We start from the raw sequence: 27,159 nt of genomic DNA on the forward strand, positions 1-27,159 counted from the left end.
TGTCATCTGCATTCACAGTCTCATTGAACATTCTGACAATTACCGTTTTAGCGGCATTATCAGTCAGTTCTCAACATTAAATGCAGTAAACTGGGGTTTTCATTTCGAAGCGTGTCCAGAAATCTCTGAACACGGCAGCAGAGACAAAACTCACATCGAAACCTTTTCCAAATGGCAGAGTCAAAATACAATTTATATCCTGCGGGGAGAATTTCAAAATGTTCTGGATCATTTTCCTTGAGAAGTCAAGCCTTGACATAACAAGGGTTTTCCCATCTTTTTCTTTGAATGTAAATCTGACACTGTGGTGCCTCATCATGCCGGCATGGTTGGCCGCCATGGTGGAGGCACCACAACGTAAAAGTGGTAAAAGAAGCTAAAACACCTAAAACAGTCTAAAACCAAGTCAACTAAAATAAGGTAAAAGAAGCTCTAAAAAGAGCAATAAAATCTACAAAAATGTTAAAAGGTGAAAAAACACACTTACCTTGTTTGTTTGGCCTGGTCGAGAGATTCCGGCAGAGTACAGGTAAGCAGTCCTCTGAACCAATGAATTCCTTTGTGTGAAAAATTTCAACTACAAACAAAGTTGAAATTTATTCCAAGGAATAATGTGAGTATCTCCCAAAAAAACCTGGTAACACTTCGCACAAACAGGCAAAAGTTTTATCCAGACACAGGAGGCGATCGCAGTCTTAGCCAAAAGGCCGAGAAGCGATAACCCCGCTGGTTGCTTCCAGCGCCACCTCCGGAGCAGTTCTCCCCCTGCCGTGGCGCAGTGGTTTCAACTGCGCATAACAACGGCTGAGTCTCAGCACCTCCTCCCGAGCGCGCCTCGTCGCACCGCTCAACCTTGCCGGGGGCGGCGTTTTATTTCCTTTTCACAAACGCACGAGGCTCGGCCACACGGCAGAGCCTGCCAAAAATAGTTTAACTCATTGGCGTCCCTCTCCACGGAAGTCTTTAGTAAAAGGCGAAGACTGTACGTTATGAAGAGAAACCCGAGTAAGTACGGGCCCCTCCTCCAGAGCCGCCGACGAGCCTAGTCGTCCCGGCCACTACCCTCACGGTAAGCCTCACTCTGCCTCTCGAGTCCCAAGTACCAGGCCACGCCCGTTCCCCTACCCCTCCCCAGGTCATGGCAGGCTCTATCCAATCGGGCTGCGGAGAGACGAAGGCCTGGCTTTTGGACAGAGGCTACCGAACGACTCGGGCTCTTGTAGCCTCTCGATGACGAGTGAGAGAAAGGGAGGGGAAATGTGGCCGATCGCTTCTCGGCCTTTTGGCCAAGACTGCAATGGCCTCCTCTTTCTGGTTAAAACCTTTGCCGGTTTGGGGCTTCGTTTTGTGTCACCAGCTTTTCTGGGAGGAGATTCACCTCATTCCTTGTGAATAAAATTTCAACTTTGCCGTAGCTGAAAAACTTTTGCAACAAGGAATTCATTGGTCCCGAGGACTGCCTACCTGTCCTCTGCCGGACTGCCACCTTGACCAGACCAAAGACGAGAAGGTAAGTGTGTTTTATTCACCGATTTAGCAGTTGTAGCAGGTTTTCTTGCTTCATTTGAGGTGTTTTAGTTTCTTGTATCCTTTCTACGCTGCGGTTCCTCCACCGTGTTGGCCAACCGTGCCGGGCCTACGGAGGCGCCGCAGTGTCCCCTCCCCACCTTCTGAGAGGCTCTATCCAATCGGAGAAATGAAGGCCTGGCTTTTGGACACAGGCTACCGAGCATCCGAAATACTCGGGCTCTCGATGACGAGTGGGAGAAAGGGAGGGGAAGTGCAGGGCACATTTAACAGCCATGCCGGTCCCAAATATCCCCTCGTCGTCTGCCAATCATAAAGTGCAAATCTCGCTGCCTTCTTCGAGGCTTCAGCTGGCCGCCCCCCTCGACTGGCGCCTTTTTCGGGCCGGCGTCCGGCAGAGCGACGACCTCTGCGTTTGGGTCAGTATTTTGGTTTTACACAAGGCAGGAGAAGGGTGCACCGCCCCCGGAGGCACTGCAATACCGGGTCGATGCGTGGAGTGGACGGAGCAAGCCCCTCGTCTCAGCTCCCGGTGCTAAAAATCCATTTAATATGTTGCCCCCTTATAGGGGACATATCAGATATTAAACTGATAAGAACAGATACTACACTTGATCTTAGCCAAAAGGCCGAGAAGCGATAACCCCCGCTGGTTGCTTCCAGCGCCCACCTCCCGGAGCAGTTCTCCCCTGCCGTGGCGCAGTGGTTTCAACTGCGCATAACAACGGCTGAGTCTCAGCACCTCCTCCCGAGCGCGCCTCGTCGCACCGCTCAACCTTGCCGGGGGCGGCGTTTTATTTCCTTTTCACAAACGCACGAGGCTCGGCCACACGGCAGAGCCTGCCAAAAATAGTTTTAACTCATTGGCGTCCCTCTCCACGGAAGTCTTTAGTAAAAGGCGAAAGACTTGTACGTTATGAAGAGAAACCCGAGTAAGTACGGGCCCCTCCTCCAGAGCCGCCGACGAGCCTAGTCGTCCCGGCCACTACCCTCACGGTAAGCCTCACTCTGCCTCTCGAGTCCCAAGTACCAGGCCACGCCCGTTCCCCTACCCCTCCCCAGGTCATGGCAGGCTCTATCCAATCGGGCTGCGGAGAGACGAAGGCCTGGCTTTTGGACAGAGGCTACCGAACGACTCGGGCTCTTGTAGCCTCTCGATGACGAGTGAGAGAAAGGGAGGGGAAATGTGGCCGATCGCTTCTCGGCCTTTTGGCCAAGACTGCAATGGCCTCCTCTTTCTGGTTAAAACCTTTGCCGGTTTGGGGCTTCGTTTTGTGTCACCAGCTTTTCTGGGAGGAGATTCACCTCATTCCTTGTGAATAAAATTTCAACTTTGCCGTAGCTGAAAAACTTTTGCAACAAGGAATTCATTGGTCCCGAGGACTGCCTACCTGTCCTCTGCCGGACTGCCACCTTGACCAGACCAAAGACGAGAAGGTAAGTGTGTTTTATTCACCGATTTAGCAGTTGTAGCAGGTTTTCTTGCTTCATTTGAGGTGTTTTAGTTTCTTGTATCCTTTCTACGCTGCGGTTCCTCCACCGTGTTGGCCAACCGTGCCGGGCCTACGGAGGCGCCGCAGTGTCCCCTCCCCACCTTCTGAGAGGCTCTATCCAATCGGAGAAATGAAGGCCTGGCTTTTGGACACAGGCTACCGAGCATCCGAAATACTCGGGCTCTCGATGACGAGTGGGAGAAAGGGAGGGGAAGTGCAGGGCACATTTAACAGCCATGCCGGTCCCAAATATCCCCTCGTCGTCTGCCAATCATAAAGTGCAAATCTCGCTGCCTTCTTCGAGGCTTCAGCTGGCCGCCCCCCCTCGACTGGCGCCTTTTTCGGGCCGGCGTCCGGCAGAGCGACGAACCTCTGCGTTTGGGTCAGTATTTTGGTTTTACACAAGGCAGGAGAAGGGTGCACCGCCCCCGGAGGCACTGCAATACCGGGTCGATGCGTGGAGTGGACGGAGCAAGCCCCTCGTCTCAGCTCCCGGTGCTAAAAATCCATTTAATATGTTGCCCCCTTATAGGGGACATATCAGATATTAAACTGATAAGAACAGATACTACACTTGATCTTAGCCAAAAGGCCGAGAAGCGATAACCCCCGCTGGTTGCTTCCAGCGCCCACCTCCCGGAGCAGTTCTCCCCCTGCCGTGGCGCAGTGGTTTCAACTGCGCATAACAACGGCTGAGTCTCAGCACCTCCTCCCGAGCGCGCCTCGTCGCACCGCTCAACCTTGCCGGGGGCGGCGTTTTATTTCCTTTTCACAAACGCACGAGGCTCGGCCACACGGCAGAGCCTGCCAAAAATAGTTTTAACTCATTGGCGTCCCTCTCCACGGAAGTCTTTAGTAAAAGGCGAAAGACTTGTACGTTATGAAGAGAAACCCGAGTAAGTACGGGCCCCTCCTCCAGAGCCGCCGACGAGCCTAGTCGTCCCGGCCACTACCCTCACGGTAAGCCTCACTCTGCCTCTCGAGTCCCAAGTACCAGGCCACGCCCGTTCCCCTACCCCTCCCCAGGTCATGGCAGGCTCTATCCAATCGGGCTGCGGAGAGACGAAGGCCTGGCTTTTGGACAGAGGCTACCGAACGACTCGGGCTCTTGTAGCCTCTCGATGACGAGTGAGAGAAAGGGAGGGGAAATGTGGCCGATCGCTTCTCGGCCTTTTGGCCAAGACTGCAATGGCCTCCTCTTTCTGGTTAAAACCTTTGCCGGTTTGGGGCTTCGTTTTGTGTCACCAGCTTTTCTGGGAGGAGATTCACCTCATTCCTTGTGAATAAAATTTCAACTTTGCCGTAGCTGAAAAACTTTTGCAACAAGGAATTCATTGGTCCCGAGGACTGCCTACCTGTCCTCTGCCGGACTGCCACCTTGACCAGACCAAAGACGAGAAGGTAAGTGTGTTTTATTCACCGATTTAGCAGTTGTAGCAGGTTTTCTTGCTTCATTTGAGGTGTTTTAGTTTCTTGTATCCTTTCTACGCTGCGGTTCCTCCACCGTGTTGGCCAACCGTGCCGGGCCTACGGAGGCGCCGCAGTGTCCCCTCCCCACCTTCTGAGAGGCTCTATCCAATCGGAGAAATGAAGGCCTGGCTTTTGGACACAGGCTACCGAGCATCCGAAATACTCGGGCTCTCGATGACGAGTGGGAGAAAGGGAGGGGAAGTGCAGGGCACATTTAACAGCCATGCCGGTCCCAAATATCCCCTCGTCGTCTGCCAATCATAAAGTGCAAATCTCGCTGCCTTCTTCGAGGCTTCAGCTGGCCGCCCCCCCTCGACTGGCGCCTTTTTCGGGCCGGCGTCCGGCAGAGCGACGAACCTCTGCGTTTGGGTCAGTATTTTGGTTTTACACAAGGCAGGAGAAGGGTGCACCGCCCCCGGAGGCACTGCAATACCGGGTCGATGCGTGGAGTGGACGGAGCAAGCCCCTCGTCTCAGCTCCCGGTGCTAAAAATCCATTTAATATGTTGCCCCCTTATAGGGGACATATCAGATATTAAACTGATAAGAACAGATTTTTTTTTTTTTTTTGGAAAATATAATTTATTTGTGACATAAACATTCAATACACACATTTCAGTACTTGCATCCCACCTATATTAATCCCACATCCAACACAAAACAACAATCCTCCCCCTCGGCATCTCTATACACAGTGTCCCTTTGTTACCTTAATTAGTAAAAAAAAAAAAAAAAAAAAAACGACATCAACAAAACACAAGGTATACATCAATAACTCATGGAACCCAGTTCTCGAGCCCTCTCTTTTTTTCTTTTTTTCCATTACGATGCATGGCATGTATGCATGAAGAGACCATAACAAAACCACTCCCATAACCATCATAATAAATCCACAACACCTTCTGTTGACCTCTATGAATTACCATAAATCATTTTCCATCTGTCTTTGATCGAGTCAATACCCCATTTTCTGATCTCTAATTGGTATCGCCTCTCTATTGAGTCTTCAATGCTCTTTATAGTTCCCAACACTGACCACTTGCTTCCTCCATTTAGCCCATCACATCTTACCTCCCACAACTTGTACTTTACTATAGATACGAGAAGCACTACTTTATGCAGTTTCTCCCTCTCCATATTAAATTCCATGTAAAGAACCCCTTCCCATGTCATATCCCTCAAAGACACAAACTTTTTACCCAACCCCTCCCAAATTTGTTGTGCGAAAAAACACTCAAATAATGCATGTTCCACCGTTTCTTTTCCCAAACATCCCTCTCTTGGACAGTACTTACTTCTTGTTAGGCCGTGATTAAACAAGGTGTTTCTTACTGCTAATCTCCTGTGAAGCACCAACCAATTAAAATCTTTCAACTGATTGTCCAACTGCTTAAACTGTGTTCTCTTCCATACTTCAGAAGGAATATGAACAGTTTCTCTTGGGTTGAACCTGGCCATCAATTCCTCATACAGTTTTCTATGATTGAGTACTAAATGACTATCCCAACACTCCTTGTACTTCTTTGCCCAACTGATTATTCCTTTATAGTACAAAGGCATAACCTCAGCTTTGGGAGACCTGTTATCCCATGCTACCCCTAAGGGCCTCAAATGCATAGCAAGCCAAAATTTCATTAAAGAGTGACATTTATGTTTTGGAGGTGACATAGTTATTTTACAGATATTTGAAAAAAAAATCACGTTCAACTTCAACCTGACATTTGGCATGTCTTTACCTCCTCTCTCAATGGGCTGGTACATTATTTCTCTTTTAATATATTCATACCCTCCCCACATGAAATTAAACAACATCCTTTGCAACTTTAAGCAAATCATTGCCGTCATGGGAAAAACACATGCCACATGAAGTAAGGCTGGCAATATATCGGCTTTTATAGCTAGGACTTTGCCACTGAATGACAGTTTTCTCAATTTCCACATGTTGAGCTTTGATAGCACTTTAGCTAATCTTACCTCCCAATTACTTTCAACATCATCCTTATTACCAAAGGATATACCCAATAATGTCATCGGCCCCGCGCACAGGGCAAGCCCATATGGCTTGTCATTCCTATCCTTCCACCTTCCCAGATATTTAATCAGTGACTTCCCTTTATTAATCCTAGACCCTGAAGCACTCGAGAACACTTCAATAACATTAATAGCTTCCTTTAAACAAAAGTCATTTTCTAAATACAATACAGTGTCGTCTGCAAACTGAGATATAACCAATGTTTCCCCACCTGGCAACGGTAGACCCCTGATTTTAGCATTTTTTCTAATTGCACATGCCAAAATTTCAATAAACACAACATACAAAGGGGCTGATGCAGGGCACCCCTGCCTGACGCCCCTGGTTTGCTTAAACAAAACTCCCATGTTGCCATTGACATTAACTCTACTTCCTACCTCTGTGTATAAAATCTTCAGCCAACTTCTAAATCTTTTACCAAACCCAAATCTTTCCAAAATCCTAAATAAAAATTTGTGATTGACCCTATCAAAAGCTTTTTCCTGATCAAGACTGAGCACAATAAGGGGAAAATTTCTATCCTCGGAATAGGCTAGTACATCTCTGTGCATTTGCAGATTCCATTGTATCTGTCTGCCTTGTACTGCACAAGTTTGATCCAGTCCTATAATGAACTCCAAGGCGGATACCAACCTGTTTGTTAGAATTTTACTAAAAATCTTATAATCTGTGCACAACATCGTTAAGGGTCTGTAGTTGGATATATCTCGAACGTCCCCTTTTTTATATAGCAGGGAAATCACCCCCTCTCTCATTGTGCTCCCCATTATCCCAGATGTGCAAATGAAAGTAAACAAATCTAACAACTGAGGCCCAATATCTTCCCAGAAAACCAAGTAAAATTCTTTTGTAAGTCCATCCACTCCTGGCACCTTCCCTTTCTTTAAAGACTGAAGCGCCTTCAAAATTTCTTCCAATTGTATGTCTTTATCCAACTCTAGTTTCAGATAGTCGGGGATTGAGCTATCTACATTATTCAACAGCAGTGAACCCTTACTATAATCTACTATTTCTGCGCTAAAAAACTTGGAATAATTACCCGAAGCAATTTCTACCAGCCCTTCCGGATCGTCAATTTCCTCCCCTCGTTCATTTAGAAGGGAGGCTATTCTCCTTCTCTTTGCCCGTACTTTAGACTGCTTGAAAAAATAGGATGAACATTTCTCATCCTTTTCCCATTTTTCATCAAGACTCCTGAATTTATAAGCCTCAGCCCTCTTATGAAAAAATAGCCTCTGCTCGTTTTGCCAGCGTTTCAATAATTCCTCATCTATGCGCTCACCAGTGTTTTGTTGTGCCATTAAATTTTCTATTGATTTTTGCAATTGATAATATTCTTTAAACTCCGCTTTTCTGGATTCTTTTGAGTACACCTGTATGTAATGTTTAATACGGACCTTTGTGCTTTCCCACCATCCAGATACATTACCATAAAACATCTTCATTTTAATGCACTCCTTGAAGAAACTCCTGAACCCTACCCTAAACTGCCGGGCTCCAAGAATACTGTTATTCAATTTCCAGTACCCTTTCCCAAAACATGTCACCTTCAGGTTTAATACAACAGAGAGCATGTTGTGATCTGAGTAGAAAACAGGTGACACTTGTGCCTCAAACACCTGAAAATCTAACGGACAAAAAATATAATCTATTCTACTCCGTGCCCCTCTACTGTTTCCCCATGTGAAACCAGGGTCATCAGAGTTAAAACTCCTAAAACTATCAACTAAACTGTACTTTTTTACCAAACTATGGAAGTTAACTCCCATGTTTTTGCCCTCACTAGGAGAGTTGAAATCACCTCCAACGATTACATGACGATTGGTCATGAAAACGGTGTCTAACTTAAGAAATAGCTCATTTCGTTCTTTTGGTGCAGCATGGGCATATATATTTACCACTCTTAAACTCTTACCCTTCCAGTCAACATCTGTGACCAAAACCCTCCCCTGTATCACAGAAAAACTCCCGACTATTTTAACTTCCACATTCCCACTTAACGTCCCCACCCCAGATGAGTGAACACCCCCAATGCTCCATCTAGAGTCCCCTTTAACCCACTCTTTTGTGAACCCCTTCACATCCTCCACAGTCTTTAGGTGGACCTCTTGCAAGAGGCACAAAGAAAAATCCACTGAACTTAAATGAGAAAAAACTACTGCTCTCTTTGATGCATTTCTCAACCCCCTCACATTTATAGTTAATATATGAAATAAAGACAGACTATGCAAAAAAAAGAAAAATGGAGGAAGTGACAGAAAAAAAAGGAGCCCAAAACAGTATGCTCACTCACGTTGCTCTTTCCACCAATCATGGCAGAAAGTCCTCCTCATCTGGCTCCTTCAGTGGGAAAGAGCACTCTGAACTGGAAGGGCTATCTTCTGAGAGTACGGGGCAGCTTCTCGGGGCAGGAGGAGCATCCGAGGAGAATACAGCTATGCAGGGAGGCTCTCCTGGGACACCGCTAGCTGGAACCTTACTACTGGACGATGCAGTCATGCCTTTCTGGGTTAACGCCTCCCCAGCTTCCTCACTCTCCAGGCAATCGTCCACAGCTGCCGCAGCGCTGCCCCCCTCCTTTGCCGCATTGTCAGTGATCTCATGCACCTGTCCAGTCTCCTTTCCCTCCTGCATTTCTTCCCAAACCTCAGAAACAAGTACCCCAAACCTGTTCGCCTCAACGAGCAGAGGAGAGGATGGTGGTGAAAGCAACAAGCTCGTCTTTGCCCTCTTTCTCTTACTTTTTCCTCCTTTCTTCCCCGCGACCCACTCAATAACAGAAGAAGCCTCCTCCAAACTCTCAGCTTCCCCCCCCTGCTTCCCCCAGGCGTCCTCGCTCTCTGCCTGGACTGACACCACCTCCAGTGCATCTGCCCCCTTTGTCTCCACCACTCCTCCCGTGAGCTCGGCAATTACGTCCTCAATTGCTCTTAAGGATGTGGAGCGTGGGTCGTCACATGCGGGTCCATCCCTGTGTTGCGCACCTGGGGCCACCGACTCCCGTCTGGCAGCACGTGCATACGAAGACCCCACTTCTGGGCAATGCCCAAATAAATGTCCTTCCAGCCCACATAAACTACATTTTTTTGGCTGATCACAATTTCTCATGGTGTGTCCCAAACTATCACAGTTTCTGCACCGCACCTGCCTGCAAGACCTTGCCAGGTGTCCATATGAAGCACATTGCCTGCAGTACAGCGGCTGACCCCCATAGACTAGGAAACCTCTATGGGAGCCAATGGTGAAGGTAGCGGGGGGATGGCAAAAACCATCATAACCATTCGGGTCTTCCTTCAGCATGACCCGGAATTGCCGTTTTCCGGTCCATATCCCCAGCACATCCTTAATGTCTCCCATACTTGTTAACACAGTCACGTACCTGGCAAGAAAATACCTGGTTGCTTCCTCTGACACCCAAGGGTTGTAAATGTGCACAGTCACAATGCGCTCACCAGTACGACACAGGCTGAGCACCCTGAAGTTTTTCAGCAATCCGTCTGCCAATCGAAGTGCTAATCCTTTCACCTCCTCCATCTTGGTAACGGTGTAAAACGTGACGTCGTAATACTTGTCCGTGGCGTTTTTCTGCAGACACAGAAGGTCGTCAATCTTGAGGCACAGAGCTCCAAACAGAATGGCTTGTCCAAAAATCTTTCTCTCCATTAACTCGTCGGTACTGTTCCACACAAACCTAAGCGTATTTTTCAGCACGGCATGCACCTGCTGTGAGTTAGCTGACGATGTCATTGTAGACTGTCAACAGATCCTCCTCTTACTCAATCTTAGCCAAAAGGCCGAGAAGCGATAACCCCCGCTGGTTGCTTCCAGCGCCCACCTCCCGGAGCAGTTCTCCCCCTGCCGTGGCGCAGTGGTTTCAACTGCGCATAACAACGGCTGAGTCTCAGCACCTCCTCCCGAGCGCGCCTCGTCGCACCGCTCAACCTTGCCGGGGGCGGCGTTTTATTTCCTTTTCACAAACGCACGAGGCTCGGCCACACGGCAGAGCCTGCCAAAAATAGTTTTAACTCATTGGCGTCCCTCTCCACGGAAGTCTTTAGTAAAAGGCGAAAGACTTGTACGTTATGAAGAGAAACCCGAGTAAGTACGGGCCCCTCCTCCAGAGCCGCCGACGAGCCTAGTCGTCCCGGCCACTACCCTCACGGTAAGCCTCACTCTGCCTCTCGAGTCCCAAGTACCAGGCCACGCCCGTTCCCCTACCCCTCCCCAGGTCATGGCAGGCTCTATCCAATCGGGCTGCGGAGAGACGAAGGCCTGGCTTTTGGACAGAGGCTACCGAACGACTCGGGCTCTTGTAGCCTCTCGATGACGAGTGAGAGAAAGGGAGGGGAAATGTGGCCGATCGCTTCTCGGCCTTTTGGCCAAGACTGCAATGGCCTCCTCTTTCTGGTTAAAACCTTTGCCGGTTTGGGGCTTCGTTTTGTGTCACCAGCTTTTCTGGGAGGAGATTCACCTCATTCCTTGTGAATAAAATTTCAACTTTGCCGTAGCTGAAAAACTTTTGCAACAAGGAATTCATTGGTCCCGAGGACTGCCTACCTGTCCTCTGCCGGACTGCCACCTTGACCAGACCAAAGACGAGAAGGTAAGTGTGTTTTATTCACCGATTTAGCAGTTGTAGCAGGTTTTCTTGCTTCATTTGAGGTGTTTTAGTTTCTTGTATCCTTTCTACGCTGCGGTTCCTCCACCGTGTTGGCCAACCGTGCCGGGCCTACGGAGGCGCCGCAGTGTCCCCTCCCCACCTTCTGAGAGGCTCTATCCAATCGGAGAAATGAAGGCCTGGCTTTTGGACACAGGCTACCGAGCATCCGAAATACTCGGGCTCTCGATGACGAGTGGGAGAAAGGGAGGGGAAGTGCAGGGCACATTTAACAGCCATGCCGGTCCCAAATATCCCCTCGTCGTCTGCCAATCATAAAGTGCAAATCTCGCTGCCTTCTTCGAGGCTTCAGCTGGCCGCCCCCCCTCGACTGGCGCCTTTTTCGGGCCGGCGTCCGGCAGAGCGACGACCTCTGCGTTTGGGTCAGTATTTTGGTTTTACACAAGGCAGGAGAAGGGTGCACCGCCCCCGGAGGCACTGCAATACCGGGTCGATGCGTGGAGTGGACGGAGCAAGCCCCTCGTCTCAGCTCCCGGTGCTAAAAATCCATTTAATATGTTGCCCCCTTATAGGGGACATATCAGATATTAAACTGATAAGAACAGATACTACACTTGATCTTAGCCAAAAGGCCGAGAAGCGATAACCCCCGCTGGTTGCTTCCAGCGCCCACCTCCCGGAGCAGTTCTCCCCCTGCCGTGGCGCAGTGGTTTCAACTGCGCATAACAACGGCTGAGTCTCAGCACCTCCTCCCGAGCGCGCCTCGTCGCACCGCTCAACCTTGCCGGGGGCGGCGTTTTATTTCCTTTTCACAAACGCACGAGGCTCGGCCACACGGCAGAGCCTGCCAAAAATAGTTTTAACTCATTGGCGTCCCTCTCCACGGAAGTCTTTAGTAAAAGGCGAAAGACTTGTACGTTATGAAGAGAAACCCGAGTAAGTACGGGCCCCTCCTCCAGAGCCGCCGACGAGCCTAGTCGTCCCGGCCACTACCCTCACGGTAAGCCTCACTCTGCCTCTCGAGTCCCAAGTACCAGGCCACGCCCGTTCCCCTACCCCTCCCCAGGTCATGGCAGGCTCTATCCAATCGGGCTGCGGAGAGACGAAGGCCTGGCTTTTGGACAGAGGCTACCGAACGACTCGGGCTCTTGTAGCCTCTCGATGACGAGTGAGAGAAAGGGAGGGGAAATGTGGCCGATCGCTTCTCGGCCTTTTGGCCAAGACTGCAATGGCCTCCTCTTTCTGGTTAAAACCTTTGCCGGTTTGGGGCTTCGTTTTGTGTCACCAGCTTTTCTGGGAGGAGATTCACCTCATTCCTTGTGAATAAAATTTCAACTTTGCCGTAGCTGAAAAACTTTTGCAACAAGGAATTCATTGGTCCCGAGGACTGCCTACCTGTCCTCTGCCGGACTGCCACCTTGACCAGACCAAAGACGAGAAGGTAAGTGTGTTTTATTCACCGATTTAGCAGTTGTAGCAGGTTTTCTTGCTTCATTTGAGGTGTTTTAGTTTCTTGTATCCTTTCTACGCTGCGGTTCCTCCACCGTGTTGGCCAACCGTGCCGGGCCTACGGAGGCGCCGCAGTGTCCCCTCCCCACCTTCTGAGAGGCTCTATCCAATCGGAGAAATGAAGGCCTGGCTTTTGGACACAGGCTACCGAGCATCCGAAATACTCGGGCTCTCGATGACGAGTGGGAGAAAGGGAGGGGAAGTGCAGGGCACATTTAACAGCCATGCCGGTCCCAAATATCCCCTCGTCGTCTGCCAATCATAAAGTGCAAATCTCGCTGCCTTCTTCGAGGCTTCAGCTGGCCGCCCCCCCTCGACTGGCGCCTTTTTCGGGCCGGCGTCCGGCAGAGCGACGAACCTCTGCGTTTGGGTCAGTATTTTGGTTTTACACAAGGCAGGAGAAGGGTGCACCGCCCCCGGAGGCACTGCAATACCGGGTCGATGCGTGGAGTGGACGGAGCAAGCCCCTCGTCTCAGCTCCCGGTGCTAAAAATCCATTTAATATGTTGCCCCCTTATAGGGGACATATCAGATATTAAACTGATAAGAACAGATTTTTTTCTTTTGAGAAAAATTTTATTGACACTCAATTCAAACATGATTCATAATATGTCAATTCCAAGTTACCTTTTAAAATACAACATGTCAATAAATAGATAAATGTTCTCTGTAAAACAACATTTAAAAAAAGTGTTTAAAATGCATTACAGATAACGTCATAAATTAAAGGTATAAAATGGTTTTCAGCTTGTCCATATCTGTGAGTGTCTGTTAAAATGTCTTCAAAGCGGAGTGCATTTGTTAAAATAAAACTCACAAAAAATAAATGGATAATAAAAGCTCTTCTCCAAGTCCACTGTTGTGCAGGAGTGTAGTGAGTCCCTATCAAAGGGGAACTCATTCAGCTCCCCAAAAAGATTTGGACTCTCGGGATCTTGTGCAGGCGCTCAGAGGAGACCCTCACCCTGTAGCTCCTTCCCACCAACCTCACCCGGAGGGTCAGGCCGCCGCTGAGACTTGTGGGTAAGATCTTAAGTTTTCTGAGGTAGGACCCCATCCAGAACCGTGTCATTGCTGCGGTCTTGGGGTTTCTGGATGGGGCTGTGGCGGTTGCGATGTGTAGTGCTGTGTATCTGCTTCCTAGGAACAAGTGCAGGTCTGGCACTCCTTTTCCTCCTTTCTCCTTTGGCTTCTTCATCACGCTTCGTCTCAGTCTTTCCCACTTGGAGCCCCACAAAAAATAAAAGATGGCTCGTTCCAGGTCTAAGATCACTCTCCTAGGCGGGATAAAAACAGAACTGATGAGTAAAAGCAAAGGTAAAATCACTGCTTTGATGATTAAAACCTTTCCTTCTAAAGTCAGTCCTCTAAGTGTCCAGTACCCTAGTCTCTGCCTGACTTTCCCTACTATGTCTGCCCAATTTGTTTTCCCCTCCCCCTCCCTATCAAACCTGATCCCAAGTATTTTTTGGTCAGTCTGGGTCACAGTCAGGGGGAGTCCTGTCTCTCAGTCGCTGTCCACGGTCCATAAAAATGGGCTTGGGTCTTGCTTCTGTTCAGCTTTGACCCAGAGGCCTGTCCGAACCAGTCAGTCAAGTCCAGCGTCCTGTTGACAGATAAAAGGTCAGTGCATAAAATGTTGATGTCGTCCATATATAAAATACATTTTGTCTCGAGTCCCCCGCTCCCTGGGACTCCTACCCCATGGATTCGTTGGTCCCTTCTCAAGGTCTGTGCCATGGTTCTATACAGATAACGTAGAGGAGGGCAGATAACGGACAACCCTGACGGACACCGCAGTTTATATCCACTGCTCTTGTCAGATGCCCGTTAACAATGAATTTGCTGTTGATCTCCCGGTACAGCAGTCCCACCCAGGCTATAAACCTTCTCGGGAACCCCATTTTTTGCAGTACCTGGAAAAGGTACTGGTGCGAGACCCGATCAAAGGCTTTCTCAAAATCTAAATTCAGGACTACTAGCCGAATGTTTCTGTCTCTCGCGTAACAGATGGTATCTCGGATCAGTACGAGGCTGTCGGTGATCTTCCTCCCCGGGACGGCACAGGCTTGATCCGGGTGAATCAGATCTTCTAAAAACAAGGACATGCGTGAGGCTAATAGTTTACTAAAAAGTTTACAGTCAAAATTTAAGAGTGTGATAGGTCTCCAATTTTTCAAGTCCGTCTTGTCTTTGTCTTTGTGAAGGAGAGTCACTATCCCTACTCTAAAGCTGTCAGGAAGTCGGTCCATTTGTTCAAAATCCATAAAAACAGCAAGCAAGTCTGGTGCTAAAATGTCCCAAAATGTCAGATAAAATTCCAAGGGAAGCCCGTCTTCTCCCGGCGACTTCCCTGTCTTAAAAGATTTGATGCATTTGTTTAATTCAGGTATCGTAAAATCTTGGGTTAAAAGCACGTTGTCGTTTGTGCTCGGTCATGGATTTTAAAACTTCGGTCATGGTGTCCCCGTTAACAGTTTTTTCTGCGTACAGTTCACGGTAAAAATGTTCGACAGTTTCTTTGATTTCCTCTGTTGTGTCAGCTGTGCACCCGTTTTCTTTTTTTAAGTCTCAACATGGCCCCCCCTTTTTTACGATTTTCTTAAAAAAATATCTTGTGCACTTCTCTCCTTCCTCTATTTCCCTTTCCTTGCTTCTTAAAATCACACCTTTGCTATTAATTTCTGCTAAAACCGACATCTCTGTTTTAATTTGTTTTATCTCTTCATTAAAATCCATTCCATGTTGGATTAGTTTAAAATACCTCTGAAGCCGTTTCTGCAGTCCCAACATGCGTCTGTTGTCCCTCTTTTTCTTTCTTTTCCCTGCCTGTCTGTAAAACGTCTTTGTCTTTCCCTTCACCATTTCCCACCACTGTGCACGTGTATCGTAAAAGTCTTGAAGGGTCTGCCACTCTCGATATTGCTCCCTGTACAGCCTAACTAGCTCCCTGTCTTCTAACAGGGAGCAATTGAGCTTCCACAGACCACTTCCTGCCGTCACACCGGAAGAGAGTGAAAGGGTGCAGGAAAGAATTGCGTGATCAGAAAAGAAAACAGGTTCCAATCTAGCATCGGTTGGTGGGCAATCACGTGATAAAATGTAGTCTATGCGAGAGGCTCGGGTGCCATCACTACTGAACCAGGTGAAGCCCTCCTCTCTGGGATGCATGGTTTTAAAACAGTCCACAAGTCTAAAATCACGGCATATGCTTTGAAGTAAAATGAAGTCTTGTCCACTTTAAAATCGTCCCCTATTCTTCTCCTATCGTTCCTGCTTAAATACAATTAAAATCCCCCCTACAACTAAAGGTGCCCTGCCTAGCTTGTGGGGCTGCAAGTCTTCTAAAAGGTCATACCTGTCGTTCTTGTCATTAAAGCCATAAATATTTAAGACGTTAAAATCCTTCCCCATAAAAGTCAAGTGTGTTAAAAGTGCCCGACCATCTCTCACCACAGTGCTGCCCTTCACCAAGACTAGAGGGTTTTTTATTAAAATGGCCACTCCATCATTTTTGTTTTCATTTGAGCCGCTCCATATCGACGTTTGTGGCCATAACTCCTCCCATTCTCTGTAGTGTTTTAAAAATGGTAGGCCGCATTCCTGTATTAAAAACACATCAGACTTAAAAGAGTTAAGAAAGGATAAAACAATCTGGGCTCTAACTCTCGACTTCACACTCCTCACATTGATAGTTGAGAAGGTGAGTGTCATGAGTATGGTTAAAATTTGCAGGTATGACATCTTAAAAGACTAAAAAAAGGGGGATTTCAAATGTTTAAAAAAAACAGCAGTTAGTGAATTTCTTGTGAATGGAGCTCTTCCTTCATTCTCACGGGTGAGAGATGACGGGGTTGAGCTCCATTTCCCTTTCGGACTCTAGGAGTTGGCCTCTGACGCAGGGTTGCATTGAGCTTTGAGTCCTTAGGGGTTGATTGCAGAGCTATAGTTAAAAAAGAGACTTCATTAGGCGAATTGGAGGGGAAGCCTCTGGGCTCCTCCACAGATGAACTGTCTGAGTAGCTCTCAGCTCTTCCCCTCTTTGAAATTAGTCTCTTGGCCGGCTGGGCATTGGGGAGGGGGACATCCTCGATATCACTCTGTGACTGGCCAAATTTTTGTTCTGAGCCAGTCACTGAGCTAGCTCCGCCTTCTGCCTGCACTGCCACTGCTTCCTCCCTGTTCTCCACTTGTGGGGCAGCTGCAGGCCCCTCCCCTTCTCCCGGGCAATCTCTGAAGAGGTGGTTTGTTTCTCCACAAAGATTGCACTTTCTGCCATTGGTGCATTCCTCGAAAGTATGCCCAATTTCTCTACATTTACCACAAATGATCTGCTGGCACGCTTCTGCCAGGTGCCCATTCTCACCACACTTGCGGCAGAGTTTGGGCTGGCCCTGGTAATGAATGTAGCCCCTGTTGTTTCCCAGAACTATCATGGATGGCAGATGTTTCAGGCCCTGGAAGCCTTGAGGGTCTTGCCATTGTTGGATGGGGACCCTCCAAGCGCAATTCCAGATGCCATCCTCATCTCTCACTTTGGTAGCCTGGCCTTTAACAGTGCAAAATCTGCCCAGCCACAAACAAATGTCATCTGCATTCACAGTCTCATTGAACATTCTGACAATTACCGTTTTAGCGGCATTATCAGTCAGTTTCTCAACGTTAAATGCAGTAAACTGGGGTTTTTCGTTTGCGAAGCATGTCCAGAAATCTCTGAACACGGCAGCAGAGAAAAACTCACATCAAATCCCTTTCCAAATGGCAGAGTCAAAATGCAATTTATATCCTGTGGGGAATTTCAAAATGTTCTGAATCATTTTCCTGGAGAAGTCAAGCCTTGACATAACAAGGGTTTTCCCATCAGACACTGTGGTGCCTCCTCATGCCGGCATGGTTGGCCGGCATGGTGGAGGCACCACAACGTAAAAGTGATAAAAGGAAGCTAAAACACCTAAAATAGTCTAAAACCAAGTCAACTAAAATAAGGTAAAAGAATGCTCTAAAAAGAGCAATAAAAGCTACTAGAAATGTTAGAAAGGTGAATAAAACACACTTACCTTGTCTTGTTTGGCCTGGTCGAGATGTTATTCTGGCAGAGTACAGGTAAGCAGTCCTCTGAACCAATGAATTCCTTTGTGTGCAACAATTTCAACTACAACAAAGTTGAAATTTTCTTCACAAGGAATAATGTGAGTATCCTCCCAAAAACCTGGTAACACTTGGCCTTTTGGCTAAGACTGCGATCGCCTCCTGTGTCTTTATAAAACTTTTGCCTGTTTGTGGCTGAGAAGCGATTCTCGCGTAGTATCTGATAAGAACAGATTTTTTTTTCTTTTGAGAAAAATTTTATTGACACTCAATTCAACCATGATTCATAATATGTCAATTCCAAGTTACTTTTTAAAATACAACACGTCAATAAATAGATAAATGTTCTCTGTAAAACAACATTTAAAAAGGTGTTTAAAATGCATTACAGATAACGTCATAAATTAAAGGTATAAAATGGTTTTCAGCTTGTCCATGTCAGTGAGTGTCTCTGTTAAAATGTCTTCAAAGCGGAGTGCATTTGTTAAAATAAAACTCACAAAAAATAAATGGATAATAAAAGCTCTTCTCCAAGTCCACTGTTGTGCAGGAGTGTAGTGAGTCCCTATCAAAGGGGAACTCATTCAGCTCCCCCAAACAGATTTGGTCTCTCGGGATCTTGTCCAGGCGCTCAGAGGAGACCCTCACCCTGTAGCTCCTTCCCACCAACCTCACCTGGAGGGTCAGGCCGCCGCTGCCTTGAACTTTCCTTGTGTGGCTCCGGCTCCTCCGTCCGAATGGGCACAGAGGCGATTCTTCTTTGTGGCTGTGTCCTAGGCCCGCCGCCTGCAGCTCTGGCCGTTTGGGCTGTTGCTGCGGCCATCCGGATCACAGCCACGGGGGGGATCTGCATGTGCTTTCTTGCCAGCAAGTTTCTGGAGGTCCATATGGCGTCTTTGATGGCGGCTAGGGTGAGCCACTGTTTGGCAAATGTACGTGCTGGTATCTGATTTCCTTGGCTCACCCCATACAGCACCAGCTGTGGTGTGAGGACCTCCCTTGCTGGCAAGTACGGGAATTGCAAGGAGCCGGCCGTTGCCCACTGTTCTACGGCAGCGCTGCACTCCCAGAGCAGATGCCTTACCGACTCAGGCGCGCCACAACCTGGTCGGGGGCAAGTTGAGTGCGCCGACATGCCCCGGGAGTGCATTACGGACCTGACTGGGAGGATCTCATGAGCCACCATCCATGACAGGTCCCGGAGTCTGTTTGGAAGCGCTGGATGGTTCACGTTGCGCCAAACTGTTGAGGGCTCGCCGAATGCAAGCCCGCGCACTGGACTCACTGGTTCCCGCTCCTGCACAACAGAAATGAGAGAGCGGTGAGTGGTTTAAACCTGCAACTCCTCCTGCTCAAGGTTAAAATGCCTTAAAAATGACTGGATAAAAGCATAGGCTGGTGGCAGGTTAAAAGACACTGGTACTTTGAGACTTGTGGGTAAGATCTTAAGTTTTCTGAGGTAGGACCCCATCCAGAACCGTGTCATTGCTGCGGTCTTGGGGTTTCTGGATGGGGCTGTGGCGGTTGCCATGTGTAGTGCTGTGTATCTGCTTCCTAAGAACAAGTGCAGGTCTGGCACTCCTTTTCCTCCTTTCTCCTTTGGCTTCTTCATCACGCTTCGTCTCAGTCTTTCCCACTTGGAGCCCCACAAAAAATAAAAGATGGCTCGTTCCAGGTCTAAGATCACTCTCCTAGGCGGGATAAAAACAGAACTGATGAGTAAAAGCAAAGGTAAAATCACTGCTTTGATGATTAAAACCTTTCCTTCTAAAGTCAGTCCTCTAAGTGTCCAGTACCCTAGTCTCTGCCTGACTTTCCCTACTATGTCTGCCCAATTGGTTTTCCCCTCCCCCTCCCTATCAAACCTGATCCCAAGTATTTTTTGGTCAGTCTGGGTCACAGTCAGGGGGAGTCCTGTCGTCTCAGTCGCTGTCCACGGTCCATAAAAATGGGCTTGGGTCTTGCTTCTGTTCAGCTTTGACCCAGAGGCCTGTCCGAACCAGTCAGTCAAGTCCAGCGTCCTGTTGACAGATAAAAGGTCAGTGCATAAAATGTTGATGTCGTCCATATATAAAATACATTTTGTCTCGAGTCCCCCGCTCCCTGGGACTCCTACCCCATGGATTCGTTGGTCCCTTCTCAAGGTCTGTGCCAATGGTATAAACCTTCTCGGGAACCCCATTTTTTGCAGTACCTGGAAAAGGTACTGGTGCGAGACCCGATGTTACGGACCTTGAGCCCTGTGTCTGTGTACTGCTGCTCGTCTGTGCTCTGCAGGTCCTGCCCTTCCCCCCTCTAATGTTGCAGCCTGGAGGCTAGGGTGCACACCTGTCCCCAGTTTACAATCAGCGGGAGTGCAGGAGCCGGTATAAGGAGCAGAAAGCAGGCAGACTGGGTGCGGAGAGTGGGGAGTGCAGACGGCATGGTGAGCTGGGTGAGCTGGGTGAAACGACAGTGCAGCAAGTGATAAGTCTGAACCTTGTGGTGGGGTTCACTCCCTCAGTGGAGGGAGGGTGAAATTCGTTATTGCATCCTGTGTTGTTTTCTCATTTTTGGCATTTGTGGGCGCTTCCTTGTTTTGGGAAGTTGTTTTTGTAGACCCTCCCTGAGGGTACCTTAGCTTTTTTTTTTCTCCTTATTGTAAATAAAACGCGTATGACCTGTAAAAGCTGTCTCCTGGCTTCCTTCAACCTGGAATGATTCTATTATTTTCACTAACCTCCTCATCCCCTGGACTTTCCACTGGAGGTTCGTAACAATTTGGGGGCTCGTCCGGGATCCTTTTTCCCAAACATTCTGGGTTGTGGGGAAGCACTTATTGTTTGTATTCGTGTTGGAACTGTTTACATTGACTGTTGCGTGTGGGTTTCCACTGTCCAGTTTTTCCAGGGTAGACCTTTCCCCAGCTAGTTAGAAGTGTCCAGCTAGGCTGCCCAGCAGTCTTTCCATCGGGCACTTGGTTGTTATTTTTCCTTTATTATTTTCGGGGCAAATCCTGGGTGGGGAGCGAGTTCCCTGTCGGAGGTAGGCTTTCGGGGCCCTGGTCGCCGAAGTTTCGCCTTTAAAGTCGCCTCGAGCCCGGCATGCCCCAGAAGACAGCTTAGGCTAAGTTTTGGGTCGGCAGGGCCCTGGGGAAGGGGTTGCTCTTTTGAGGAAGCTGGTGTGTGACTGTTCTGTAGCCGATGCGGTTGTATTTTGTCTGCGTACACTTGTTGTTGTCTTACACTGTTGTGTGGTGTTACTGCTTCCGTTGATGTTAGCCAGGTAGCAATTGCAGCAAAGATGGCTGTGTTTTGTTTGGAGGGGTTTGTAGCCAAACCTACGCTAGGGCAGCTGGATGGATGTAAGAAAGCTGATCTGTTTGCTATCGCTAAACATTATGGGTTTTCTGTGTCTAGCTCTCTGGTTAAAGCAGAGTTGCGGGCCGCTGTGACTGACGGGTTAGTGCAGAGCGGTGTCTTGAGTTTGACAGATTTGCCCGCTGGGGCAGCAGCGAGGCAGTCTGCTTCCGTGGCGGAGGATGTGGCCACGCCACCTGATGCAGCGGATACACTCGGTGTGAAGCCGGGCGGGGATAAGCAGTTCACCCTGCCAAGATATTATCCATTGTCCGTGGAGTCCTCCCCTACCTCTAGAGAGGACGCACGGTTGAAGGTTCGTTTGGCTCGGCTCCATTTGGAGCGGGAGGAGCGCGAAACACGAGCACCAGCTCAGGAGGGAGTTGGAGCTAAAGAAGTTGGAGGCAGAAACCGCCATTAGAATGCGCGAGTTGGAGCTGCGGTCAGCGCAGTTCTCAGCCACCGCTGCCGGTACTGGGTCATCAGGATCTGCCCTCCCTAGTACCTTTGATGTAAGTAAACACATTTCTCTAGTCCCTGTCTTTCGTGAGACTGACATTGAGAGCTATTTCACTGCTTTTGAGCGCATTGCTTTTGCCCTGAGGTGGCCAAAAGACGTGTGGGCCATCCTGCTACAGTGTAAACTGTCAGGGAAAGCTCAGGAGGCTTGCTCATCACTGTCTGTGCAGGATAGTCTCTCCTATGAAAAAATTGAGAGCGCCATCTTGCGGGTGTATGAGCTGGTGCCAGAGGCGTACAGGCAACATTTCAGAGCTCTCAGAAAAGGGGTAGGCCAGACTTACATTGTTTTCGCTAGAGAACAAGGGATTTTGTTTGATCGGTGGTGTGCTGCATGTAAAGCCGATGATTTCTCCTCAGTTCGCGAGCTGATGCTGTTGGAAGCGTTCAAGAACTGTGTGTCGGAAAAGACTGTTGTTTATCTCAACGAACAGAAAGTAACCACACTGCAGCAGGCAGCTACGCTTGCTGATGAGTTTGCCTTGACACACAAGAACACGTCTATCAGACATTACTCGTCCCCTTGTGATGATGCTGTAAGGAAGCCCAGCACTACTCAGGGTACTCGTGTTGGCTCAGTGGCACAGGTGGACAAGCGTAAAATTGCAGAGTGTGCTCTCTATAAACGAAAGCCCCAGCCTCCAGTGGCTAAACCGCCAAAAGGAGTTGGGTTGATTAAGACTGTGTCTCCCTGTGATCGTCAGCTGGCTGTAGGGGAACCTGACGAATGCTTCAGGCCTTTTATTTCCCAGGGTCTGGTATCCCTCACCGGTAAACCTGATGATCAGCGCCCAGTCACAGTGCTGAGGGACACAGGTGGCTCACGCTCATTTATCTTAGCTAGCGTACTGCCATTGAACCCTCAATCTGCCCGTGATGTGAGCACTGTAGTTCGAGGTATCGGGATGAGCTTTGTACCTGCTCCTTTACATTCTATTCATGTGCAGTTCAAGCTAGTGTCTGGTTTCTTTCCCGTCGCTGTTCGGTCTCATTTTCCTGTTGATGGTGTAGATTTTATCCTAGGAAATGACATTGCTGGTGGAAAGGTTTTTCCAGACCCAGAGGTGGTGGATACTCCTATCCCTGAAGTTGAATCTGATGAGTTGGTTCAAAAGCACCCTGGAGTGTTTTCGGTCAGTGTGTTGACTAGGGCAAGCGTGTAAGCAGACCAAAGGGGTGGATCTTTCAGATTCATTGTTCCCCTCTGTGTTTAGGGAGGACCAATTGCCCTCTAGAGGTGGGGCAGAGAACCGTCTAACACAGGTGCCTGTAAATGCTGCCTCCTCAGTCACTGTTCCTGAGATAACCTTGCCATTAACCCGCGAGGTCCTTATCAATGCTCCTCCCTGGCGAAATGTTTTGCTGCAGCTGGGTGTGATGCTAGTGAGCGAGCAAGTCAGCAGCATTTTCTTGTTGAGGATGAAGTGTTAATGCGCAAGTGGGTTCCTCATGGTGGGACGGCCGACGATCTGACTGGGGTTCGCGACACTGTTTATCAGTTTGTAGTTCCGGTGGGGTGGCGCCGGCATGTACTAGAGCTAGCACATGAGCACTTGTGGTCGGGTCACCAAGGCGTCGCCAAGACTTACAACCATGTGCTTAGACATTTTTTCTGGCCAGGCATGAAGGCCGATGTAGCGCGCTACTGCAGAACTTGCAGTACATGCCAGATCGTGGGGAAACCAAACCAGATCGTGCCACCTGCCCCACTGCATCCAGTTCCTGCTGTTGGTGAACCATTTGAGCATGTCATTGTGGATTGTGTTGGTCCCTTGCCTAGAACTAAGTCAGGGAACCAGTTTCTGCTAACTGTGATGTGCGTGTCCACCCGTTTTCCTGAGGCTGTGCCCTTAAGAAAAATTACCGCTCCCGCCATCATGAAAGCTCTCACAAAATTCTTCACCACCTTTGGACTGCCGAAAGTTGTACAAACCGACCAAGGTACCAACTTCCTTTCCAAGACTTTCCGTCAGACGTTGCAAGCACTGGGAATTTCACACTCTGTTTCTAGCGCTTATCACCCGGAATCACAAGGTGCGCTTGAGCGTTGGCACCAGACGCTCAAGTTCGCGTTGAAGAAATTCTGCTATGACACAGGAAGAGACTGGGATGAGGGTGTGCCATACATGCTCTTTGCTGTGCGCGATGCTAGGCAGGAGTCTTTGGGGTTCAGTCCAGCTGAGCTCGTTTTTTGGTCATAACGTGCGGGGACCACTTAAGGTGTTGAAGGAGCAGTTAGTGTCTGGCTCCTTACCGAAAATGAATGTATTGGATTTTGTGTCCCAGAACAGAGAGCGGTTGCACCGTGCCACCTCCTTGGCAAAGAAGGCTTTAGCTCTGGCACAAGAAGGCATGAAGCAGCGGTTTGACAGAAAAGCAGTCGAACGGCAATTTAAACCAGGAGAACAAGTGTTGGTTTTACTGCCTGTGCTTGGAGCTGCCCTCACTGCCCGTTTTTCCGGACCCTATGTGGTGGAAAACAAGGTTTCGGGGACTGATTACATCATTCACACACCTGACCGTAAAAGAAAGAGACGCCTGTGTCACATTAATATGTTGAAGCCCTATCATTCCAGAGAAGCGGCTCAGGAGAAGCAGACAAGTTTCCTTAGTTTGTGGCGGGCTGAACCTGATGATGGCTTAGCAGGGCTCGATGAAGGTCACCAGGGTGGTAGCTTGCCCAATTCAAAGCTCTTGTCTAGCCTAGAGGCACATTTGTCCTACCTCCCCCCGAGACAACGTGATGATATAATGGTGTTGATAACCTCTCATCTCCCCTGTTTAGCGATGTGCCATCCCAGACCACTGTACTGCGTCACGATATCGACATTGGGACAGCTGCCCCCATAAAGCAGCATGCATATCGTTGTCCGCTGGCTAAGAGAGAAATGATGAAAGAGGCAGTTGATTACATGGTACGAAATGGGTTAGCCCGACCCAGCTGTAGCCCATGGAGTTTCGCCATGTTTACTTACTCCTAAGTCCGACGGTACACCACGTTTCTGCACAGACTTTCGTAAGGTAAATGCAGTGACCGTCCCAGACTCGTTCCCGATGCCCAGGATGGAGGACTGCATAGATAGTATTGGTCCCGCGGAGTACATCACTAAGCTAGACCTGCTAAAGGGGTACTGGCAGGTGCCATTAACCCCTCGTGCATCCAATCTCTGCGTTTGTTACCCCAGATAACTTCATGCAGTACACCGTTATGGCCTTCGGAATGAGGAATGCGCCTGCAACATTCCAACGAATGATGCATATGGTATTGGGGACTGTCCCAAACTGCAATGTTTACTTAGACGATGTGGTAGTGTACTCAGCCGACTGGGCTGGTCACCTGTCTACTTTGGCTGCGGTGTTCCAGAGGTTAGCAGCAGCGTCACTGACACTAAACTTGGCTAAGTGTGAGTTTGGAAAGGCCACGGTGACATACTTGGGTAAAGAGGTAGGCCACGGCCAAGTCTGTCCTGTTAACGCCAAGGTTTCTGCTGTGTTAACCTACCCAGCCCCCGCGACCAGACGTGAACTCCGTCGTTTCCTTGGTATGGCTGGATATTACAGGTGTTTTTGTAGGAACTTCTCAGTAGTTGTCGCCCCCCTGACTAGCTTATGTAGTCCCACAGTCCCGTTTGTGTGGACAGATGAGTGTCAACATGCTTTTGAGGCGTGAAATCTCTCCTTTGTTGTGCCCAGTCCTGGCCGCACCTAACCTCTCTCTCCCCTTTAAGCTCGAGGTTGACGCAAGTGCCACCGGCGCTGCTGTTGCAGGATGGAACAGGAGATGTGTGCCATCCGATTAGCTACTTCTCTGTCAAGTTTAAAAAACATCAGCTAAACTACTCCACCATAGAGAAGGAAACCCTCACATTGCTGTTCGCTCTGCAGCATTTTGGAGTCTATGTTGGTTATAGTCCTCGCCAGTTGTTGTCTTCACAGATCATAACCCTCTAGTTTTCCTGTCCCGGATGTATAACCACAACCAACGCCTGATGAGTGGGCTCTGTTGGTGCAGGGTTACAACTTAGAGATCCGGCATAAGAAAGGGCTGACAACGTAATAGCCGACGCGTTGTCCCGCGGTGAGATTCCTTCATCTTCTGGGGAAAGATGTTTGAGAGTGGGTGGGAGTGTTTTTTTTTTTTTTTTGCCGGGTGTAGGAAAGAAAAAAAGCAAGTGGTGACTGAATTGGTCAAACCCCTAGTTTGATTTTATGGGGGGGGAGTGTTACGGCCCTTGAGCCCTGTGTCTGTGTACTGCTGCTCGTCTGTGCTCTGCAGGTCCTGCCTTCCCCCCTCTAATGTTGCAGCCAGGAGGCTAGGCGCACACCTGTCCCCAGTTTACAATCAGCGGGAGTTGATAAGTCTGAACCTTGTGGTGGGGTTCACTCCCTCAGTGGAGGGAGGGTGAAATTCGTTATTGTATCCTGTGTTGTTTTCTCATTTGTGGCATTTGTGGGCGCTTCCTTGTTTTGGGAAGTTGTTTTTGTAGACCCTCCCTGAGGGTACCTTAGCTTTTTTTTTTCTCCTTATTGTAAATAAAACGCGTATGACCTGTAAAAGCTGTCTCCTGGCTTCCTTCAACCTGGAATGATTCTATTATTGTCACTAACCTCCTCATCCCCTGGACTTTCCACTGGAGGTTCGTAACACCCGATCAAAGGCTTTCTCAAAATCTAAGTTCAGGACTTCTAGCCGAATGTTTCTGTCTCTCGCGTAACAGATGGTATCTCGGATCAGTACGAGGCTGTCAGTGATCTTCCTCCCCGGGACGGCACAGGCTTGATCCGGGTGAATCAGATCTTCTAAAAACAAGGTCATGCGTGAGGCTAATAGTTTACTAAAAGTGTGTGATAGGTCTCCAATTTTTCAAGTCCGTCTTGTCTTTGTATTTGTGAAGGAGAGTCACTATCCCTACTCTAAAGCTGTCAGGAAGTCGGTCCATTTGTTCAAATCCATAAAAACAGCAAGCAAGTCTGGTGCTAAAATGTCCCAAAATGTCAGATAAAATTCCAAGGGAAGCCCGTCTTCTCCCGGCGACTTCCCTGTCTTAAAATTTGATGCATTTGTTTATTCAGGTATCATAAAATCTTGGTTAAAAGCACGTTGTCGTTTGTTGCTTGGTCATGGATTTAAAACTTCGGTCATGGTGTCCCCGTTAACAGTTTTTTTCTGCGTACAGTTCACGGTAAAAATGTTCGACAGTTTCTTTGATTTCCTCTGTTGTGTCAGCTGTGCACCCGTTTTCTTTTTAAGTCTCAACATGGCCCCCCCTTTATTTACGATTTTCTTAAAAAATATCTTGTGCACTTCTCTCCTTTCTCTATTTCCCTTTCCTTGCTTCTTAAATCACCCTTTGCTATTAATTTCTGCTAAAACCGACATCTCTGTTTTAATTTGTTTTATCTCTTCATTAAAATCCATTCCATGTTGGATTAGTTTAAATACCTCTGAAGCCGTTTCTGCAGTCCCACATGCGTCTGTTGTCCCTCTTTTTCTTTCTTTTCCCTGCCTGTCTGTAAAACGTCTTTTGTCTTTCCCTTCACCATTTCCCACCACTGTGCACGTGTA

General features: G+C 48.5%; 7 non-coding genes and 3 pseudogenes across 7 annotated transcripts; all 10 read right to left on the reverse strand.

Moving 5' to 3' along the window:
* Positions 1 to 899: 899 nt before the first annotated feature.
* On the reverse strand, positions 900 to 1,009 carry LOC119892918 (annotated as a pseudogene).
* A 967-nt stretch (positions 1,010 to 1,976) lies between these two features.
* On the reverse strand, positions 1,977 to 2,168 carry LOC119892913. Its single transcript, XR_005442690.1, has one exon. It is a non-coding gene; the product is annotated as a U2 spliceosomal RNA (small nuclear RNA).
* A 182-nt stretch (positions 2,169 to 2,350) lies between these two features.
* LOC119892914 lies at positions 2,351 to 2,463 on the reverse strand. The gene has a single exon (XR_005442691.1). It is a non-coding gene; the product is annotated as a U5 spliceosomal RNA (small nuclear RNA).
* A 969-nt stretch (positions 2,464 to 3,432) lies between these two features.
* On the reverse strand, positions 3,433 to 3,624 carry LOC119892919. The gene has a single exon (XR_005442695.1). It is a non-coding gene; the product is annotated as a U2 spliceosomal RNA (small nuclear RNA).
* A 183-nt stretch (positions 3,625 to 3,807) lies between these two features.
* On the reverse strand, positions 3,808 to 3,920 carry LOC119892915. Its single transcript, XR_005442692.1, has one exon. It is a non-coding gene; the product is annotated as a U5 spliceosomal RNA (small nuclear RNA).
* Positions 3,921 to 4,889: 969 nt separating this feature from the next.
* LOC119892922 lies at positions 4,890 to 5,070 on the reverse strand (annotated as a pseudogene).
* A 5,440-nt stretch (positions 5,071 to 10,510) lies between these two features.
* LOC119892916 lies at positions 10,511 to 10,623 on the reverse strand. Its single transcript, XR_005442693.1, has one exon. It is a non-coding gene; the product is annotated as a U5 spliceosomal RNA (small nuclear RNA).
* A 968-nt stretch (positions 10,624 to 11,591) lies between these two features.
* LOC119892920 lies at positions 11,592 to 11,783 on the reverse strand. Its single transcript, XR_005442696.1, has one exon. It is a non-coding gene; the product is annotated as a U2 spliceosomal RNA (small nuclear RNA).
* A 183-nt stretch (positions 11,784 to 11,966) lies between these two features.
* LOC119892917 lies at positions 11,967 to 12,079 on the reverse strand. Its single transcript, XR_005442694.1, has one exon. It is a non-coding gene; the product is annotated as a U5 spliceosomal RNA (small nuclear RNA).
* Positions 12,080 to 13,048: 969 nt separating this feature from the next.
* Positions 13,049 to 13,228, reverse strand: LOC119892921 (annotated as a pseudogene).
* Between the last annotated feature and the right edge of the window lie 13,931 nt (positions 13,229 to 27,159).

Source organism: Micropterus salmoides, unplaced genomic scaffold (genome assembly GCF_014851395.1).
Source record: "Micropterus salmoides isolate LMB-PRFRI ecotype aquatic unplaced genomic scaffold, ASM1485139v1 Ms_hic_scaffold_750, whole genome shotgun sequence".
In the NCBI taxonomy this organism is placed as follows: Eukaryota; Metazoa; Chordata; class Actinopteri; order Centrarchiformes; family Centrarchidae; genus Micropterus; species Micropterus salmoides.